We start from the raw sequence: 22,158 nt of genomic DNA, 5'->3' as shown, positions 1-22,158 counted from the left end.
GCAAGGTCACAGAAGGGCTAAGATTCAAATCCCAATTACTTTGATTCGAAGGCCCATACTTAGTTTTGGGTAACAGAGAGGGTGCAGGTTTCTTAAACTGTCAAATGAAGCACAGGACCATACCTGCATATTTGGGTCTACTGACAATCTATATTTCAGTGAAACTCTCTTCATCTTTGTCACCCTGCCCCTTATATTTCTCACTCCTTGGGTTCTATTCTTTAGGCTGTTACATGTTGCAGACATTCCCAGGGTGTGGCTTACAGGCAACACTTTGAATTAGAAGTAAACATAAGCTCACAGAAAGTAGTCCTTCTGCCCACTTAACCTCTCCAAACCTACTGCAGGGCTTTGGCTGAAAAATGTTTAGGCATAGAATGGGTTTGGGAATTCTTATGCCTTTGAAAACTTCATTTTGAAAATGATAAGGACCATTCAAATCTATGTTAAGAGTGGTTCATCCACTAAAGGCAGACAGAGATAAAACACTTTTTAAGAAAAAAAATCGGTTTCATTCTCCTTGTCAATCTACCCGAGGCTCCTCAGCGCAGGGCATTCTGTAGACTGTGAGGGTGGAAGTGTACACTGCTCAGATCTTCATGTCCCCACTGTCATCTCCATGGGGTCGTTCTGCAGAAGCCCAAACCCTGAAGGAACACTGGCAGTGACCTTCAGACCTCAGAATAGCAGCGAACGGGGATATCCCAGACAGCGAGTACATGTCTGTCCTCCCACTGCTTAGTGGCCCACCAACAGTGTGAAAAAGAAAACACTGTCATAGGAGCAAAACTGAACTTTTTCCCAAACCCTTTAAAAACAAACAGCTTTGCAGAGATGTTGGGCCCACTCTGCAGGAGATTAGGGGTACAGAGAGAGTTTCTGCTGTACATGTCTTGAGTCCATAGATTTATCAGTTAAAGAGAGCTAGGGTCTTTCATTAGAATTTCCAAGAGCACCTGTTCATTAACAATATCCTTGGCTTGCAGCTAACCTAAATGAACAAGATATAAATTAGCCCCTCTGGCAGAGAGGTTGGAATAATGGAGGTGATAGTAAAAACAAGAATGATAATAGATAAATGAGATGAAACCTGGAAAGGACCCACCATAGATTCTGGCTTATCAATTATACATATTCAATAAAAATCAGTAGAATTTACTTAGCCTAAGTACTATTATTTTCTACATTTTACAGGTGATAAAAACTGAAGCCAGTAGAGGTTAACTTTCCCCAGGTACTTAGTTGTGGTAAAGGCAAAGCCAGAGTCAAACCCAAACAATCTAACTCTAGAATTACAAGTCAAAACTTTGTATGGCATACTGTTTACTGGCTCATTTCATCCATCACAGTCTTTAAGGAAAGTGTCAATACCATTTTAAAGTTTTTGGAACTGAGGAAAAGAAATGATGTCGTTTGCATCCAATTCTATGGTTAGGAAATGGGAGTTGTCTACGGAACCCTTCATAAACCCAGGCACAGCTCTGTTCAAGACTGCCTGGTCACTGTTAAAAAATTTTTATTTCCCCTTGTTTCAACAGCCATTTGGTTAAGTGTAAATTCTGCCTTCAAACCACAAAAGGACACACACAAGATGCAGAAATGCCCTTATTGTTTCCAAACACGTACTGCCTACCTCATGATACGTTCACTCCAATAAATGTAAAGAAACACAAACCCCTCCCTGCCAAGGTGTCCAGCTGCACGGCTTTCAATTAGAAATGTCTCCTTTTCTTTACTCAAGTAACATCTCCAGCATAGATAACACTTTCACTGTGGCATCTTTAATAACATTAATGATTTGATCTTTCTGCAGAGAGCTTGAAAGCCTGCAGACAGCAACACACTTGAGGTAGATAGGTGAAAGGTTACACAGTGAGCATAGCTAGTGATCCAAATGTATTAAAGAGAGTGGACCAGAATAAAAGGAACCAGATGAGGGTTTCTTAAAAAGCATACTTGAACACAAACTGACTGCTGATTTTTCAAATAAGAGCATTGCAATGAGAGAGTGGATTTGCAATCTCTCTTTGGCTTTATTTCCACTGGCAAAAATCAAATGGAGAGTTGAGGCAATCAGTACTAGGAAAAGTGCCTTATGCAGAGTAGGTGACGATGTGAAAAACAAGTGTTAAGGCAAAAAAATAATAATAATAATAATTCTGCTGTCATGAAAATGGAATAAGAAAAATGGAGGTGTCCCCACATAAAGGGTGATAATTATTTGAATAATTGTCTAAACACCAGATACACCAGATTATCTTTGTGTTTAGAGATGTGGCTTTACTTTGGTTTTGAGAATTCAGATTCTCTGATGCAGAAATATCCTAACATGAAGAAGATGTTGCTAGACTGGAAAATGTCAGAAGAGTGAATGAAAGCTATACAGATGATCTCCCAACACCAAATGGGAATTACAACTAAAATAAAGACAAATCATCAGAAAAAAGCAACAGAAAAGCAGTGGGACAGTACCATATAACCAGGGACACTGGTAGAATCTGTAGAGGTGTAAGAGGGTGGCAGGCTGGGAGCCCATGGACAGCAGTGGCCTTAGCTGTGAGCAGCGCACTCAGGGTTAAAATCCCAAGCTGGCTCTACAACATAGAGGGCCAGGACAGAGCACTAGACTGTCTAAAACCACTCATCTTGGGCTCTGGCAGAGGGAGGATGGGCTGGACTGGAACTCTGTGGGGACACCCAGGATTTGGAGAGCACTCAGAATTGTTGCTGAGTTGCAGCCACAAAGGACAGTGGCCAACTTTCTCCTTCCCGGAGCTGTAGGGAAAAGCAGCAGACCCTCTCTCAGAGATTTAACCTCACCCAGGAGAACCAAAGAAATGGAAATTGAGGCTTATTAACAAAGCATTTGCCCCACCCTCTGAAAATTCTCTTATGCAGAACTTCTGAGGGCTACATCCCAAGTTCCTGAGTAACTGAGACTAATAGGCTCCAGGCAAAAAGCTAGAGGATAACACCTCTTCTGGGCTTGCAAATCTACCTAGGAATGTTAGGCTTGACAGTGGTGTGTAACGTGGGTCCTAAAACACACCTCCAAACCCAGTAGAGGGAACAACAAAAAGCAGGACACCTACACCCACAGGGAAAATTTGGCAGGCTCCAAGAACCACCCAGATAGCCAAAATGATGAAACAAAGAAACAGATCTCAAATGAAAGAACTAGAGAAGTCTACCAAAGATGAGATAAATAAAATATAGCTAAGCAAGTTATCAGACGCAGAGTTCAGAGCCATGATCTTGAGGAAACTCAACAGCCTGAAAACGACAACAACACCATGAGTAAAGATATGGACACATTGAAAAACAACCAAGTGGAAATGAGGAATGACACAGCAGAAATAAAGAACACATTGGAAGGAATAATCAGCAGAGTAGAGGAAGCTGAGAACTGGATCAGTGAATTAGAAGACAAGGTAGAAAAAAATCGACCAATCAGAAAATAAAAAAGAAAAAAAAATTAAAAAACAGGAAGACAGCTTAAGAGAACTGTGGGACAACTGAAAATGTAATAATATTCACATAATAAGAGTCCCCACAGAAGAAGAAAATGAGCAAGGGTTAGAGAATATATTTGAAGAAATAGTGAGAGAAAACTTTTCTAACTTGGTGAAGGAAGAAGACATTCAAGTTCAAAAAGCACAGAGCACAAGTAAAAAGAACCCAAACAGGCCTACAACAAGACACATAATAATTAAAATGTCAAAAATTAAAGACAAAGAGAGAATTCTAAAGGCAGCAAGAGATAAGCAACAGGTTACCTACAAAAGAACCCCCATAAGGCTCTCAAATGACTTCTCAACAGAAACACTACAGGCCAATACGGAATGGCATAAAGTAATCAAAGTCATGAAAAACACGAATCTGAATCCAAGACTACTCTATCCAGCAAGGCTACCATTCAAAATAGAAGGGCAAATAGAGAGCTTCCCAGACAAAAATAAAAAAAGGCTAAGGAAATATATTAGCACCAAACCCACACTGCAAAAAATGTTAAAAGGACTGCTGTAATTAGTAGAAAAAAAATTGGAAGAAAAATATGACCACAATAAACAAAAATGGCAATAAATAAGTCCATATCAATAATCATCTTAAATGTAAATGGATTGAATGCTCTGATAAAAAGACACAGAGTAGCTGACTGAATAAGAAATCATAACTCACATATATGTTGTTTACAAGAGACCTATCTCACAAGAAAGAAATAATATAGGTTGAAAGTAAAGGGATGGAAAAAAATCTTCCAGCCCTGGCCAGTTTGTTTCAGTGGTTAGAGCATTGGCCAGCAGTCCAGAGAGACCCGGGTTCGGTGCCCGCTAAAAGTGTGTCCCTTGGTTGCCGTTTGTCCCGGGCCCTGGTTGGGTTGTGCGGGTGGCAGCCACTCAATGTGTCCCTTTAACATTGAGGTTTCTTTCTCTATCTCTCTCTTTTCCTCTCTCTCCCTCCCAGTCTTTCTAAACAAAAAATAAAAATATGTCCCCAGGTGAGGAAAAGAAAAATTTTCCAAGCAAACAGAAGGAAAAAAAAGCTGGGGTAGCAATACTCATATTTGATAACTTAGATTTCAAAATGAAGGCCATAACTAGAGACACAGAAGATCACTACATAATATTGAAAGGATCTATCCACCAGGATGATATATTGTTGGTAAACATATATGCACCCAATATAGGAACAACAACATACATTAAAAATCTTCTGAAGGACTTCCAGGAGAAATCAACAGCAATAAAGTCATAGCAGCAGACTACAACACCTCGCTGACATAACTGGATATATCATCTAGACAAAATATAACAAGGAAACACAGACTCTAAATGAAGCACTCTCATATGTAGACCACATGGTAAGGCACAAACTAAGTCTCTGAAGTTCAAGAAGATTGAAATCATATCAAGCATGTTCTCAGATCAAAATGGTATGAAACTAGAAATCAATTGCAACAAGAACATGCAAAACCATTTGAAAACATGAAGGCTAAATAGCATGTTATTAAACAATAAATGGGTTACCATGGAGATCAAGGTTGAAATTAAAAACTTCCTGGAAACCAGTGAAAGTGAACACACAAAAACAGAAAATATATGGGATGCAGCAAAAGCAGTTCTGAGACAGAAGTTCATAGCACTGCAGGCCTACCTCAAGAAACAAGAAAAATTTCTAATTAACTACCTAACCTCAGAACTTACAGAACTAGAAAACAGACAAAAAGAAAATCCCAGAGCAAGTAGAAGGAAGGAAATAGTAAAGATCATAGCAGAAATAAACGACATGGAGACCAAAAAAAAAAAAAAAAATTCAAAGGATCAATGAAACAAAGAGCTGTTTTTTTGAAAAGATAAGCAAGATTGATGAATCCTTAGCTAAACTCACCAAGAAGCATAGAGAGAGAACCCAAATACATAAAGTAGAAATGAAAGAGGAGAAGTAACAACTGACACCACAGAAATACAAAGGATCATTAACAAATTCTATGAACAATTATATGGCAACAAATTGGAAAATCTAAGCAAAATGGACAAATTTCTAGAAACACATGGTCTCCCAAAACTTAACCAGGAAGAGATAGAAAACATGAACAGACCAATAATAAAGGAAATTGAAGATGTAATCAAGACTCTCCCAGCAAACAAAAGCCCAAGACTGGACAGCTTGATGGGGAAATTTACCAAACATTCAAAGAAGAACTAACACTCATTCGCCTCAAACTATTCCAAAAGTTCAAGAAGAAGGAAGACTTCCAAACTCATTTTATGAGGCCAGCATAATTCTAATTCCAAAACCAGAAAAAGAAAACTACAGGTCAATAGCCCTGATGAACCTAGATGCTAAAATCCTGAACAAAATACTAGCAAATTGAATCTAGCAATCCATCAAAAAAATCATTCACCATGACCAAGTGGGATTCATCCCAGGGATACAAGGCTGGTACAACATTCACAAATCAATAAATGTGATACACCACATAAATAGAATAAAAGATAAAAACCATATGACCATATCAACGGATGCTGAAAGAGCATTCAACAAAATCCAGCACCCATTTCTGATAAAAATGCTCAGCAATCTGGAAATAGAGGGATCATATCTCAACATAATAAAGGCCATATATGAAAGACCTGCAGCCAACATCATACTCAATGGACAAAAACTAAAACCATTTTCCTTAAGAACAGGAACAAGACATCAATGCCCACTTTCATCACTCTTATTTAACATAGTACTAGAAATCTTAGCCACAGGAATCAGACAAGAAGAAAATATAAAAGGGATCCAAATTGGAAAGGAGGTATTGAAACTCTCATTATTCAGAGATGACATGATATTATACATAGAAAACTGTAAAGACTCCATCAAAAATCTACTAGACTTAATAAATGAATTTGGCAAAATAGTGGGATACAAAATTAACGTCCAGAAATCAATAGCATATATATATATATATTTGGTATGTGCCCCTAGCGAGAATCGAACCAAGGACTCTGGTCTGCAGGCCAATGCTCCAACCACTGAGCCAAACCAGCCAGGGATTGATGGCATTCTTATACACCTATAATGAACTCACAGAAAGAGAAACTAAAAACACAATTCCATTTACCATCACAGCAAAAAACTAAGATACCTAGGAATAAACGTAACCAAAGACATAAAGGACCTATTTGCAGAAAACTACAGGACATTAAAAAATGAAATAGAGGAAGATATAAAAAAGTGGAAGCACATACTTTGTTCATGGAGTGGAAGAATTAACATCATTAAAATGTCCATACTACCCAAAGCAATCTATAGATTCATTTCAATCCCCATCAAAATACCAACAACATATTTCACAGAACTAGAACAAATACTTCAAAAGTTCGTATGGAACCAAAAAATAAATAAATAAATAAAACCCTTAATAGCCACAGCAATCTTGAAAAAGAATGACAAAGTAGGCGGGATCACAACACTGAATAACAGGTTATACTACAAAGCTACTGTAATCAAAACAGCCTGATACTGGCACAAGAACAGGCACATAGATCAATGGAATAGAACAGAGAACCCAGAAATTGATCCAAAACACTATGCTCAATTAATGTTTAACAAATGTGGCAAGAGCATACAATGGAGTAAAGACAGACTCTTTAATAAATGGTGTTGGGAAAATTGGACAGCTACATGCAAAAAAATGAAACTAGACCATCAACTTACACCATACACAAGAATAAACTCAAAATGGATAAAAGACTTAAATGTGACTCATGAATCCATAGAAATCCTAGAAGAAAATGTAGGCAACAAAATCTCGGACATCATACGGAGCAGAATTTTTACTGATACATCACCTAAGGCAACAGAAACAAAGGAAAAAATGAACACATGGGACTACATCAAACTCAAAAGCTTCTGCACAGCAAAAGAAACAACCTTCAAAATGGAAAGGCAACCCACTATATGGGAGAGTATAATTGCCAATGATACATCAAATGAGAGGTTAATTTCCAAAATATATAGAGTGCTCATACAACTCAACAAAAGGAAGACAGAAAACCCAATTAAAAAATGGGCAGAGAATCTAGACACCTCTCCAAACTGGACACACAAATGGCCAAGGGACATATGAAAAATGCCCAACATCACTAATCATCAGAGAGATGCACATTAAAACAACAATGAGGTATCACCTCACACCTGTCAGAATGGCCACGATCAACAAAGCATCAAACAACAGGTGTTGGTGAGGGTGTGGAGAAAAGGGGACTCTAGTACACTGCTGGTGGGAATGCAGACTGGTGCAGCCACTATGGAAAACACTATGGTGTTACCTCAAAAAGTTAAAAATTGAACTGCCATTTGACCCAGTTATCCCACTTCTAGTAATATATCCTAAGGAACCTGAAACACCCATCAGAACTGATATATGTACCCCCATGTTCATAGCAGCACTATTTACTATAGCTAGAATCTGGAAACAGCCCAAGTGTCCATCAGTAGATGAATGGATAATAAAGCTGTGGTACATATACACAGCGGAGAACTATGCAGCTGTAAGACAAAAAGATTTCTTATCCTTTGAGACGACATGGAAGGACCTGGAAAGTATTATCCTAAGTGAAACAAGCCAAGCAGAGAAAGACAAATATCATATATTTTCACTTATTTGTGGAATATAATGAACATATCAGTCTGAGGAACAGGGTAGTTTCAGAGATGTGCAAGTAGGGTACAGACTGACAATACCTAGAAGAGGGGATCGGGGAAGGAGATAAGCCACAAAACTTATATGTATGTATGCATAACCAATAGACATGGACAACAAAGCTCGGGATGGGGAGTAGAGGGAGGGAGAGGAGGGTGTCAATGGGGAAAAAATAGAGAAATATCTGTAATATAAATAAATAAATAAATAAATAAATAAATAAATAAATAAATAAATAAAAGATGTTTCTCTTCAGTTATATATAAAAGAAGTCTGGCAACTTTACATGTATTTAATTTCCCCAAATTAGATAGATAGCCTGGGTGGACTAAAACATTCATCTCTCAGTCTAGAAACAATAAAGTCATTATAGTCGTGACCCCTGCCCTCACAGGAATTTCCTATTTAACTCCAATGCACACAGGAGTAATTAAGTTAGTTTCATTTTCAGGGGAGAGAACAAGATCTGCTAGATGTTGATTCTGCCCTTAAAGCAAGCAATCATCTTCTGAAAATATGTGGATTAAGGCAAGCTCATTCAGGGACAGCATCAAGGGAAAAGAAAACAATACAAAAAAAGGCAATCATAATAATAACCATAATAAAATCACATTGTTACTATGTGTCCAGGTTGTGTTAAGCACTTCATACATATACCCTATATGATGTTGTCCTATCAACCTATAAGGTATGTGATATTGTCATCTTCATTTTATATAAAGGGAAACTGAAATTTCAATGCTCTAAGTAGTCCTATGGAAACTATGTAATAGTAAACATAAGACTTCTTCTTTTATTTATTGTTTATTTTTTAGGTTTAATTAATTGGGGTGACATCAGTTAATATAATTACATAGGTTTCAGGTATACAATTCTATAATACATCATCTGTATATTGTATTGTGTGTTCACCACCCCAAGTCAAGTCTCTATCCATCACCATTTATCCCCCCTTATCCCTTTTCTACCTCTCCCACCCCCCCTTTTCCTCTGGTAATCACCATACTGCTGTCTTTGTCTATGAGTTGGTTTTTTTATTTTTCTTTTGCTTAATCCCTTCACCATTTTCACCAAGGACCACTACCCCTTCCCTGTGACAGTGTCATTCTGTTCTCGGTATCTATGACTCTGTTTCTATTTTGTTTGTTAGTACATTTTGTTCATTAGGTTCCATATATGAGTGCAATCATAAGGTACTTGTCTTTCTCTGACTGGCAAGGTCTCTTCTTTATCTCTTTGACTTTGTTTCCTTTGTATCTGCTTCACTCCAGCTACCTTCAATCACACTGGCTTCTTTCTTATTGAACCCATTGAACTCATCATAGGCATCCTCAACTCAAGGCCATTGAATTTACTGCTTCTTTTCTTGACACACTCTCTTGTCCCCTTGCCTTGTCCCCATGTATTTGCGTATTGACTCATCCATGATCTGCCTCACATCTGTTCAGACGTTCAAGTCAGGCCTTCACTGAGCGGGCTTTCCTCCCCTCTTCTCCTCAGTTCCCCAAACCTGCTTGATTTTCCTTCATGGTACTTTACACTTTCTATGATGCCTCGGTGCCACTCACTTGGACTCAGTTCTGCTATATAGAATAAGTAGGATGGAAATTCTAGATAATTTAATGTGACATGCACTAATCTAATACTGTGCACTGGAGGTGTGAAGATGTAAACACTCATCAGTGTGTCTGTGGAGAGTTTCTGAACCTGGTTTAGAGTGGTAGCATTTTCCTCATGCTTCTTGGCTTTTTCCTGGAGGAGGTAAAAAGGTATTGGTTCACATGGGCTTGCCTTTGATTAAGATAAAGTTTTAAATCAAAATCTGGATTACTGAAACCATCAACTAGTGGGTTTACACTGATTTACAGAGAATATTTTCTTGGAAACCAGTTTATTTTGCTTCTGGATACTAGAACAACCTCATATTCCATTCTGAAAACATCCTCAATGCTCATCTTGAAAAGCCTTATTAGGCTTCTTAGTATATATTTTCTTAGTTCTTTCTCTATATTGTACTTTATAATTTGCTTTTTATTTCAACTTTTAGGCTTTCAAATAGAAATTCATTGTAGAATTTGAAAGGATGAAATCCAAATATTCTTGATAGATTGCAACCCTTTGCTTTATTTCAAAGCTAAAGTTGATAACCTTATATATATATTAATAATAACCATTATTATTCTAAGTTTATTAAACAGCTTACACATCACAGACCCTGAAAATACATTTTAGGTGGAATAACATACTTATTCCTCAAAGACCTTCTGACACTCAGTTTCTTAATTAGTAATTTGGGCACAATAAGAGTACCTGCAATGACCTTGGGAAAATTATTTTAAAATGCAACCAGGTAAATAATGAAATTAGAATGCAAGTACAATTAGGAGTGTTTCCAGAGCCTGGACATTATCTAACGTGATATTCAGCAGCATTCTGAAATACACATTCTAAAGAAACTACACCTAATATAAGCTATTCAGAAATTAGAATGTTGAAAAGGGAACAAATTTCCCTAAACTTCTCTCCTTTTGTGACGCAAACCTCTGATGATTCCAAAATGTGGAGGGTTTGGTGACAGGGATCGTTATATCACTGCCCACTGCCGGAGAATACACACATTCCTTTTCAAGGTGGGGGATGGCAAGCTTGGAAAATCAAATATTATCTTGAGAATATTTTAAAAGACTCATCAAAAAATCCTTTTTAATTTAAAAAGAAGTATTAAAATGAAATCATGCATGACTTCGAAATTTATTCAGATTTCTCTATAGTGTATAACAATAGGGACTTTTATCAGATTACATTTTCAATAAAAAAGACTTTGAATGATTTTGATGTGATTTCTATTTCAATCATAAGGGTGACCCATACAGGTATCTTTTCCTTCGATCATTTTATTTTCTGCTCTCTCCATTTTAACCTGTTATGCTTCTGTATTTTAACCTGTTAATATGTGGGTGAATTTGAGGAAAAGCAAATCAGTTTGATTTTTAATGTAAAGTCATTTTTATATGATCAAAACAACTATTTCCAATACCAAAAAGAATGTGGATTTTAAGATTCAAAAGCACATGCCATTCTTTGCAACCTGAAAAGAATGGTAATGTGACCACTGCTTGAATAATAATTTTATCTGTGTAGCTGCCTTCCATCCTCTTGCCCTCAGTGTATATTAAGACTTTTGCCCAAAGGTATATGTTTAGCCAAGCTGTCTTAATATAACATATTAAACTTTAAAATAATTTAAGGACAAACACTGGACTTCAGCTAGCTGTAGAATGCCACATTTTCTTGCATCATTTTCCTTCTTTTTTAGCAGCAATTTTACCACTAAACCAGAAAAGGAGGAATTATGCAAGAAAATTGCTACTAGCTGCTACCCCTGCTGGATTACAAAATCCAGAGCATAATAGCCACCCCAGTGGTGCCTCTCAGGGCTTGGGCCAAGCCATTAACCACTACTAACACCCAAGGGAAAAAATGAAATAAACTAAAATGTCTCTCCAGTATCCCAGAAGATTTTTATGCAAACAAAATTTATTTGAAATGCAGATGTCCAGAGCCTATCCCCAGAAATTCTTATTTAGTTGATTTAGAGAAATAGCCAAGAATATGCATTTTTTAACATGCTCAGATATTTATATCTGGATTACTGCCTGATTATTAGAATTGGCTTCTTTGAATATTTGCTCAGACACAGTGATAATTAAATAGATTTGAAACTTGGAATTCAAAATGGACCAGATATATCAGAGCCTGGTCTATATTTAATATAATGTATTAATACAGTTAATGTAAAGTTAATGTAAAAATAAATGTAGGATCAGTGGTGTATGCTTCTTTCATTGCATTCTATTTGTATAGGGTTAGATATAGTTTGGACTTTTTAAGGTACTACTTCTCATCTTTTTAAGTTTCCTATTGCACATTAACTCACTCATATGCACTGATGTCTATTATATATTTATTTAACAAACCAATTAAAATCACTATATTTACTTTACAATCAAATCTCAATTACATCTCTGAATTAGATACTCCAAAATTCTAAGGCTGTGTGTTGCTATTGCCTCCTTCCTCAAGGAAGTAGTACATTTTCAGCCTATTACTGAAGGATGATAGAACTTCTCTACATTGAAAAGGAAGATGTGAAGTCATTGGGTACAAAGTCTGAGATGTTCAGAGTTATAGAGCCACAAAGATGATGTGAGAAATTGAACCAAGAAAGATTTTTTTGGAAATGGGTAAGATTAAGGGTTACATAGTATTAGTTCTGTTATTGAAAGATTAAGTTTATGGTACTGAACATCTACATGGATATGCCCAATAGGTAAGTGGAGGAGGCATAGAGCTAAATTTTTAGGGAAAAAATGCATATTGTCTGGTATTTGAAATCAGATAAATAAGTCAGAGTCAAAGAGTTCCTACAGAGGTTAGAGAAAAGGCTGAAGAAACGGCTATAGAATAGAAACATGGTATGAGGGAGAAAAGGCAAGACCTGTCCCCTCCTTTGACAAACCAGCCTTTTCCTTTAAACCCAGTTCACATGCCACATCCTTCCTTAAGGCCTTCCTGTGGGTCTATGATGATAGAAAATTAAATCAAGGTACAAGGATCATAGTGAACTGCAGTGTATGGGAACTGAGACAGAAGGACAAAGATCACAGCAAATGAACCATAAGGTTATGGATTGTTTATTTCTTCTTCTGAGTCAGAAATTCCTTAAGATCAGTAATTATGTCTTTTCTTACCTAGCATCCATTTGTTCATTTCACAAAGAGTAATTAAAATCTACCCACTTTTATAGAGTGACATGCATGATGGACAATGAGATGCATTCCCTAAAGAAGGCAAATTCTCTGCATTCAAAGATCTTTCAGTTGGTGAGACAGAAAACCATCCTCTACCTCTATGGCAGCATGCTGGGTGGGTTGTGTGCCAAGGAAGACTTTCCTCTGATAGTGCTGTATTGTAGACAGTAGGCACAGAATAACTGAGGGCAGAATTGACAGTGTGTCAGCATGGATTTGAAAAAAGTTAAGATGAGGGCATGCATGATGGCAATGAATTTGTGCCTATTCTGTGGCTTTCACTTTATGACTTATTTTCATGTGTGCAAATGAAAAATCTTCAGGGAAATGATGGTATCTAACAAAGTGATAACTTCCAGGGATACTTGACCTTCTTCAAGTCAAAACAGGTTATTAAGATAACAAACTATTTTGGGTACTTCTTTTTTTTTCATATTCTTAGCTTTCTATTCACTATGTTTAATTATTTCAATATCTTCCACAGAATGTATGCTTCAGTTAAAGTGTTATTATTTGTTCCAACTACACTATATATCAACTGTGTTAATGAACACACATGTATCAGCAGTAGTGCAAAATGAATCCATCTCTGACTTCCAGTTACTTAAATATTTAGAAATATCTATTCAATCAATAGAAATGTTGTGGAAAAGTTAGTCTCCTAACAATGCTAGCTTTCTTATGTCTGAGTTTTTAACCACTATTAGGTTGTTTTCTAAATATTCCACAAGAAACTTTACTAAGAGCCTTTGTGTTTCTTTGTTTTGTTATTTTCCTTCATGGCTTGCACACTTAAAAACATAATGCGTTCTTTTTACATATGCATAAATCCAGTAAATAGAAATATTATTTTTCAGATTAGTTGCTATCTACAAAGGCTTTAATATTTTCATTCAAACAGAATAGAAGTTGGCTCTTGGTATACTTTTCGCTTTTGTCGGTTAGTTAATACAAGTCTTCTTCAGGTAAGATGAAGGTAATAGTAGGCATCATCCTTCACTCCCCAGTGCCTGGAGTCCATAAAGCTGCCTTTCTCAGAGGACTAAGGATCTGCATAAGGTGCATGAAGCATTATCAGTAACAAGAAACATACAAATTAAGAGCAGGGGAAAAATGATCAAACTTGAAATACTTTGGGTGGTGTGATTGCGTCCAGTGTGGGACTTGTACTCTCTGATACTTGAGTTATTCTCTGGCACCAAGAAGAACCATATCTTGATAATTAATTCAAGGTTATGTAATGCTATGCTGTTGTAGGGGTTCAGAATAAGTGCCCCAAGTTGGATGCTGGGCCACTCTGGCTGTGACTTGCTATGCTGTGCTGTTATGTTGACTCTCAAGATATGGGATTTTGATCATTTTATAGACTGTTGTACTGAATATCTTTGATCTCTCTAAAATCCTACATTTTTGCCTACCAGGGGCCACTACCACCTGGTTTTCTCCTTGCCTCTGATAAAGTGTCATGGCATGGAAAAATCTCCCTCCATGCACTTTCTCTTTATTATCTTATATTTGAGCTTTAATATAATCTTTGTGGAGCCCATTTTTTCTTGTTTTTTTTTGAGGTGACTTTTGATAAGAGGACAGAGTGTAGAAAATACACTCCATTTGGTTGTAATTCCCTGCTGCCAGGTGAGAAACACTGAGCAAAACACTGAGCAAGTCTTTCAAAACCCTGTTTATTGTATATGAAATGGGAGTAAGGATGCCCTTCCCTACCTCTGGAAATCATATTTAATTAGATTTACTGATTGTATTAATTTCCTAGCACTACCATAACAAAGTATTATAAACTCAGAAGCTTAAAACAACTGAAGCTTTTTTCTTGCAGCTCTGGAGGCCAGAAGTCTAAAATCCAGGTATTGGCAGGGCCACATCCTCTCCAGGGAATCTAGAGTAGAAGTTATTATTTGTCTCTTCCATTTGGCATGGAATGGCCTCATCATGGCAGGGTCAGTATCCATAGTTACATCTCTTCTTCCTTTACTTTGTGTCAAATCTCCCTCTGCTCACTCTCACAAGGACTTCTGGTCTACCAGCTACCCCAGATGAACTCTTCATCTCTAGGCTCTTAATTTAATTACTTCTGCAAGATCCTTTTTCAAGTAAGGTTACATTTACAAGTCCTAGGGAATAAAACATGGACATGTCTTTTTGGGGGTCACCATTCAGACCACTACACTAAACACCATTTTTATATCATCTAAAATAATTAATTTTATATTAATAATTTAGAAACAGTATGTGTAGCTACTTAAAGAATTTTAGAAAATGTTTAAGTTTCGTAGGTTACTTGATGAGTCCCAAGTTTCATAAAGTACAAAGACAGCCTACCCTCTGTCCATTTCCTCTACCAAATGACAATCATCCAGATATTTATAGAACTATTATGTCACATGGCTATAGTGAAATAACTTTTTCTGTTAAAAATGTGCTAATTTATTTTGTGTACTTATAAATGGTTGTCTAAACCTTAAGTCAGATGTTAGTCTAAAAACTTCCGGAGTAATTTGCAATGTTTTTTTTTGTTTTGTTTTTTTACAAAGTAAACCTTGGTCAATATTTTATAGCTAGGTACACTTTTTTAATTAAATATGAGGAGATTCGTTAATGAGTCAACACACAGGTAAACATTGAGATTCTTGACATCAGGTCGCATGGTAGACAATCTAATGATGAAAAAAGGGAGGAGTGACCTGTGATCTAATTGGGAGGCTTCACATACAGTTGCTTGTTGTAGGTTCAGTGTATCAGTGCACCTTCAGTGAATTATGTAGAAGTTATCATGGTACAGGACAAAATTGGCTTCACAGAGTCTCAGATTTTATTAATTCATTACAGCCTGATTTTTTCCTATAAGACTTAGTATCTATGGTAATAAACATCTATAAATGAAGTGTGGATGTTATGAACTTGGCTTTATATTTATAGATATTGGATACTGTGTATACATGTATATAATATGCTGAAAGTTTGTGGATTTCAGTAACTTTATTGCTTTGCCAGGTTTTTATAAATAACAGACACAACAATGATAAGAACTTAATTAAATCTCTTGTCCACCAAACAGAGAGACATTTTCCCTTGGTTTTGACCTTCTTGCCATTTTCATTCCATTTAAACTGATCAAGAGTATTTGAATTAAATTTGCAAGTCAAATGCCAGAAGACATTTTTCCAAAAGGCATACTATCTACTGATCTTCTTTTCATTTATTATTTTTTGTCATAAATATTTTTCTGGCAAGTGCCTTCATTAACTCTGGCTCCTTGTTGCTCCTTACATCTGAAAGGCTAAACAAAAGCCAGAGCTCCAGGATTGCAAATATATGGGACTGAGACTATAGTAAACATTCTGCACCAGGGCAATAGCAGCAGAGGAACCTCACTGAAACAAATAGAGAATTTAGATTTTTCAGCTTTCTTTTTATATGACAAAAATATAACAATGTAGAAAGAACATGGGAAATTTAAATAACAATAATTCTTGTTACATTAAAAATACAAAGGAATAATAGAGGGAAGGAACGAAGGCAGGAAGGCGGGAAGACAGGCAGGAAGGAAGGAACAAAGGAAGGAATGAAGGAAGGAAAAAAGGGAGGGAAGATAGCAGGGAGGATGGTCTGTGGGAAAAATAATATACAAATAATCTTGAAACATTATCCAGGTTGGCACAGTCCATCTCTTTAGATAGACATTTCATTTTTTATGGACAATGCATATAGAATTAACTAGTGGATACATTACTATTTTAGCTGGCTCAGGCTGCTATAATAAAATACTGAAGACTGGTGGCTTAAACAACCAACAGTTATTTCTCACAGTTCTGGAAGAGGAAGTCCAAGATCAAGGTGCAGAAAAAGTATGTTTCATTCTGAAGCTTCTTCTCTTGGCAGCCTGTAGGTATCCACCAAGTTGCTTGTGCTTATATGACCTTTGTGTACCCAAGTATGGACAAAGAGAAAGCTCTCTGGTGTCTCATCTTATAAGGACACCAATTGTGTAGGGTCAGACCCCACTCTTATGACCTCATTTAACCTTAATTACCTCATTTGAGGCTCCATCTTCAAATACAGACACACTGGGGGATTAAGGTTTCAACATATGAATTGAGGGTGGGGTTGTACCATCCAGTCTATAACAAATACTGGCTTACTTACTAAAGGGAAATTTTCTTGTAAGGATATTAATGTTGTATGAAAGAGGTCCTTTGATTTCCAACTCTAAATAAGTCAAAAGCTGAATATCAATAACCAAAGAAAAAATTCTTCCTAGACTAACCATACGAGATACTTTTTCAGACTGTGTGTCCCCCCTCTGAATGTAAGTCATTCAGTTTCAGCTCAAGAAAATTCTGGTGTGCACCTCTTTAATATGATGGTATTTCAGTTATTTCAGAACAAGTTTTTCCTCTCTGAGCCTTCACAATTTAAATCTAATCATCAGTTTATTGTTCATGTTACATGATATGAGTCATACTTAGAGAAACATTTGTAAACTATCAATATTTCTCTTACATTTCCATATAAGATGCAGGCTATATGTTGTTTCCAATAGCTTTAAATTAAACTCCCTCAATGACCTGTTTTGAGCTACATATAATTCTTTGTGACAGAATAACATAAGAGATATAAATATGAGTCTCACAAAACATGGCTACTGATTATACAGTCATTTTTTATTCAGTAGATACTGGCTGAGTACTCATTATACATCTAAATTTGGTTATTTGTTATTTAGAAGTTCCCTACTTTATTTCTGTATCTCTAGTGTCTATCATATCCCTGTTGCTGTATCATTTCTTTGTAGTAAGAGCTATGATGAAAAATAGAGGTTTTTATAAGATTACATAACTAATTTATCTAGGGAGACCAGAGACAACTAGAGAAAGAAGCCATCCACAAAAAAGGAATAGTAAGCAAAGATAAAAGGAATGCATAAATATTAACAATTCAAATTAAGGCCAAAGAAGAGTAAAGATATTATCAGGTTAGGAAGAAGACAAAACAAATATGAAAACCCTGAAGAAAGAAAATCTTTGGCTCAGAAAAGGCCAGGATGGCTTGAACACATACACACAGAGAAGAGAGGCAGGACATGAAGCTGGTTACTACTAGGTAGGAACTAGACCACTTAACGTCACATGGGAATACAAATAAATCCCCAATTTGTAAGAAAATTTCTAGATGTATTTAGCACACTTTTAATGTATCAGTTAGGTGTTCAGTTCCTTAAAAATGAAAGCATTCCAAATAAAAGTGGATTAAACAATGTGACTATTGTTGTTATGAGGGTCTCTGCTCTGTACCAAGTCCTGTGCTAGAGACCAGGAATAGTAATATGACTAAGACTCATCTCCCTCAGGGAGGTTACAGTCCAGTGAGATACCACACACATTTTATTGAATAGTATCTATTTATCTCTACAATGTCAAAATCATTGTAAAATTTTGAGCTTATTTTTTCTATTTTTTATTAATAAGCAAAATAATAATTTAAATTTTTTTTAAATTGGAAGAGCAATAAGTAAAATTTTCATGGAAGTCTTTGCAAGGCAGAACTTGACTGTGCATTTAGGTAGATATGACCAAGAAGACTCAAAGAGATGGAAATAATTGGAGAACAAAAAAAACATTGAGTTTCTAATCAGGCAATTCCAAAGCACTCTGCTCTTTTCCTCTGCTTCACCTTTGTATCCTCAATGGTTCCTGTCCCAGTTGAATTTGTGATAATTCCAAATTGCTCCTTCCTCTCTTTCAGCTTCTCATCATCTTCAGACTTTCTGGAAATTGAAGAGACATTCAAACCAATTTTTTTATTTTATTTATTTATTTATTTAAAATATGTTTTCATTGATTTTTTAGAGAGAGCGAGAGAGATAAACATGGATGTGAGAGAGAAACATTTATTAGCTGCCTCCTTCATGCTCCCTACAGGGGATTTAGCCCATGACCGGGACATGTGCCCTGATGGGAATCGAACCAGGACCTCTCAGTTCCTGGGACGATGCTCAATCCACTGACCCACACTGGCCAGGCTCGAAACAAATCTTTGAGCTCTTTCCTTTAGCCTATCCAGGTTAACCACAGGCTTGGTACTGATGACAGGCCTTCTGATGGAACTGAAGAAATCCCAAATCCAGCAGCTCAGGCAGCTTTCTCACGTTCCAAGCTCATTGGCCTGTGGACTCCTTCATTCAGCTCTCTACTGCATCCTCTTTGTCTTTGCTATTTCAGTGCGACTTTTTTACTTTCTTTTCTGCTGCCACATCAACAGATTTTTCAGGGGGCTCTTCTTTAACAGGCAGTTCTATGGGCTTTGGTTCTTCTTCCTCTGTTTCATCTCCCAGTATATCTTCCTCATGAGCCTCCTCTTCAGAATGCTCTTCAAGATAGGCCTGGAGCCCATTGATGAGATCTTCCTTTATTCCCTTGGTCTTCAAACCATGAGCAAGACATTCCTGCCTTAGTACAGCAAGCATTGCCTTTGTTCAATGAAATCTAAGCCCCCCACCGGCTCCCATTTCCTAACCCCAGTCTCTGGCTCATTCAGTAGTCTTATAAGCTCCTCCATGTCCCCTCTCATTCATCAGTGTTTCAAAGACATCTGTGACCTCCAAAAGGCTAAGAAGAGCGCTTCAGCTTTTGGAATGCCACTGTCTCTGCCATCATCTTGTTATCCATCTTTAAGAGTTTAATTTTAATGCTACTTTTGATATAGCCTCTTACTAACTCCATTAAAATTCTAACTAGTGCTCTCAAAAAGCAAAATGACAAAAACTAAAGATATAAATAATTTTTTTTTTTCATAATCTGTTGTCAGACTCTGAAAAAAAATTTGTACCTAATGGCATGACTGCAATGTGCTGTCTGAAATGAAACAAACTTACACACCTATGGTTTATCTGGTCTCCTCTGTGTTAGTTTTTCAGTATATACTTTGTATTACTCAGCCAAGGAGTAAGGAATCCAAGTGTATCATTATTTTAGAAATATTGTCCTGTGAAGTATGCCTGGTACTATTTGTCTACTTTAACTGCCTAGCAAGATCTTTCCTTTCATAATCAGTCATAAACAAACTCGTGGGTGTGGAGTCCAAAGCAACTTTCTGAAAATGGAGTCCTTCATCCTCCTTGGTGTAATGCTCATAAATGAAACATTCCACAAAGATTGGAAAACAGGAAAAGCTCTTAAAGGAATATAATAGGAAATACAAATGTTTAACTACTTCACCTATTAAGAGTGTCAGAGAACCAGGTGATTGGGTTAAGCTATGTTTCGATCTCAGTGCAACACAAATGCATCAGATGGGCAACAACTGATTATTAGTCTATGTGTCAGGATATGGGTCCAACCTAGAGAATTCCAAAGCTTTTGGTTCTCTCCTTAAATAGGTCTTGGCACACATTTTTCTAAATTTTGTCCAACTCTGTTTTTATTTACTCAACTTTGAGATTTAATTTAAAAAATTATGATGTATATGTCTGGGCTTTCAAGGATCATTTTATCTTTTTTTCTCATACATTTTACAGTTTTAGAATATCACTCTGTTTTCTCTAACAAATTATTATCAAGTTATGTTCTTTTGTTTGCTATGCTCAAAAAACAAACAAACAAACAAAAAAACTGCAATAAATACAGTAAGCAGGAGCCAAAGCCATAAGGTTAAATAGGTTAAGATGCAGAGATAATAAGATGATATGAAATGGAAATGCATAAAATATGAATGACTGAAAAGAAACAATTAAAATAATTTTAAAACTTTTAAAATAGTGCAATAATAAAATTTAAACCAGGGTTACAGGTAGTGAACATGATTGCCTTTTCCATTTGAATCATTAGAAAGCAAATAAAACAAAAAAAAGAAAAACTTAAAGAGAAAAAAGATGAGAGTACATCTAATCAGACAACTTAAAAAGGGCCTTTGGCTGAAAAACATGGCAGCAGGCAGGACTGGAGCAAGGATGAGTGTGTGAGAATGTGAGAAAGAGTGTGAGTAAATGTGAGTGTGGGTGACCAACCTTGAGCAGTGCAAAGACACTGGGCAGAAGGTTCCTATGCTGTGGATGAAAAGCAGCCGGCTACTATATTAAGCAGCACATCAGTGAACTTTCCCCTGCGTGGCTGGGAGGCCCCGCCATTTTGGAAGATTCTGGGCATTCCCTGGGAGAAGGAAACAGGGAGAAGCTAGGGCCGAGCGACTTGACTCAGCTGTGTCAACGTGGTCAGCATACAATAGCAACACTATTGAGTTGCCTGCTGTGGTAGCTGAAACCAGCAGGAAGCCAGAGCCCCACCCCCAACAGCATTGGCAGCCCACCCAGGCTCACCCAAGGCTCACAGCCACATGGCCTGCCCAGGCTTGTGGCAGCAGTAGCTTGGGAGCCCAGCACCTACCCTCAAAGCAACAGTGACTGGACAGGAGTAGAGCCCCACCCCCAACAGGCATTAGCAGCTCAGGTTGGCAGCTGAAACCCATCCCCAGTGGCATCAGCCAAGGCTGACCAGGAGCAGTGCCCCAGACCAAGAAGTAGGGCTAGAACAGCTGAGACCTGCCCCTGACAACTGCAAAAGCAGAGTTGAAGTGGAGCCCCTCCCCCCAAAAGCAAAGTCTCAAATGCAGAGCATGCTCAGCCCCCAACATCAGTAAAGGACTGGGACCTGAGGTCACCCCCTGGCAACAGCAGCAGAAGTAGTAGTGTGAACTGGGAGCTGATACCCACCTCCAGCAGCAACATATCAGAAGCTAAGCCCCACCAGGCAGCAGAATACCCCAGCAGGATCCACAAACCCTAGAAGAACACCAGCCAGACCCACACACCCCAACAGCATACTAGCAGAACCTCACACACCCCAACAATAACACAACCCAGCAGTGCACCAGATGGACCCACACACAACAGGCAGCAGCAGCACATTTTAGCAGCTGAGACCCATCCCCAGCAGCATCAGCAGAAGCTGATCAGGAACAGTGCCCCAGCCCAAGCAGCGGCAAGTCTTGGGAAGCCAAGACATGCACAACAGACCAATACCACCTTCCAGGTGTCAATCCTCCAGGACCCACAGCAGGCAGAGTTGTCATACACCAAAATAGGCTGGGAGGCACAGCAGCCTTAATTGATACACACTGACCTGCCTACACACTTCAACA

At 37.4% G+C, this 22,158-nt stretch overlaps 1 protein-coding gene and 1 pseudogene across 1 annotated transcript in view; one reads left to right on the top strand and one right to left on the bottom strand.

Moving 5' to 3' along the window:
• Positions 1-22,158, top strand: part of CDH8 (cadherin 8) — a 414,745-nt gene that overhangs the window by 380,504 nt on the left and 12,083 nt on the right. The window lies entirely within an intron of this gene.
• Positions 18,655-19,679, bottom strand: LOC118641107 (annotated as a pseudogene).

Source organism: Molossus molossus, unplaced genomic scaffold (genome assembly GCF_014108415.1).
Source record: "Molossus molossus isolate mMolMol1 unplaced genomic scaffold, mMolMol1.p scaffold_m16_p_25, whole genome shotgun sequence".
NCBI lineage: Eukaryota > Metazoa > Chordata > Mammalia > Chiroptera > Molossidae > Molossus > Molossus molossus.
This window is presented reverse-complemented; position numbering and strand designations above follow the sequence as displayed.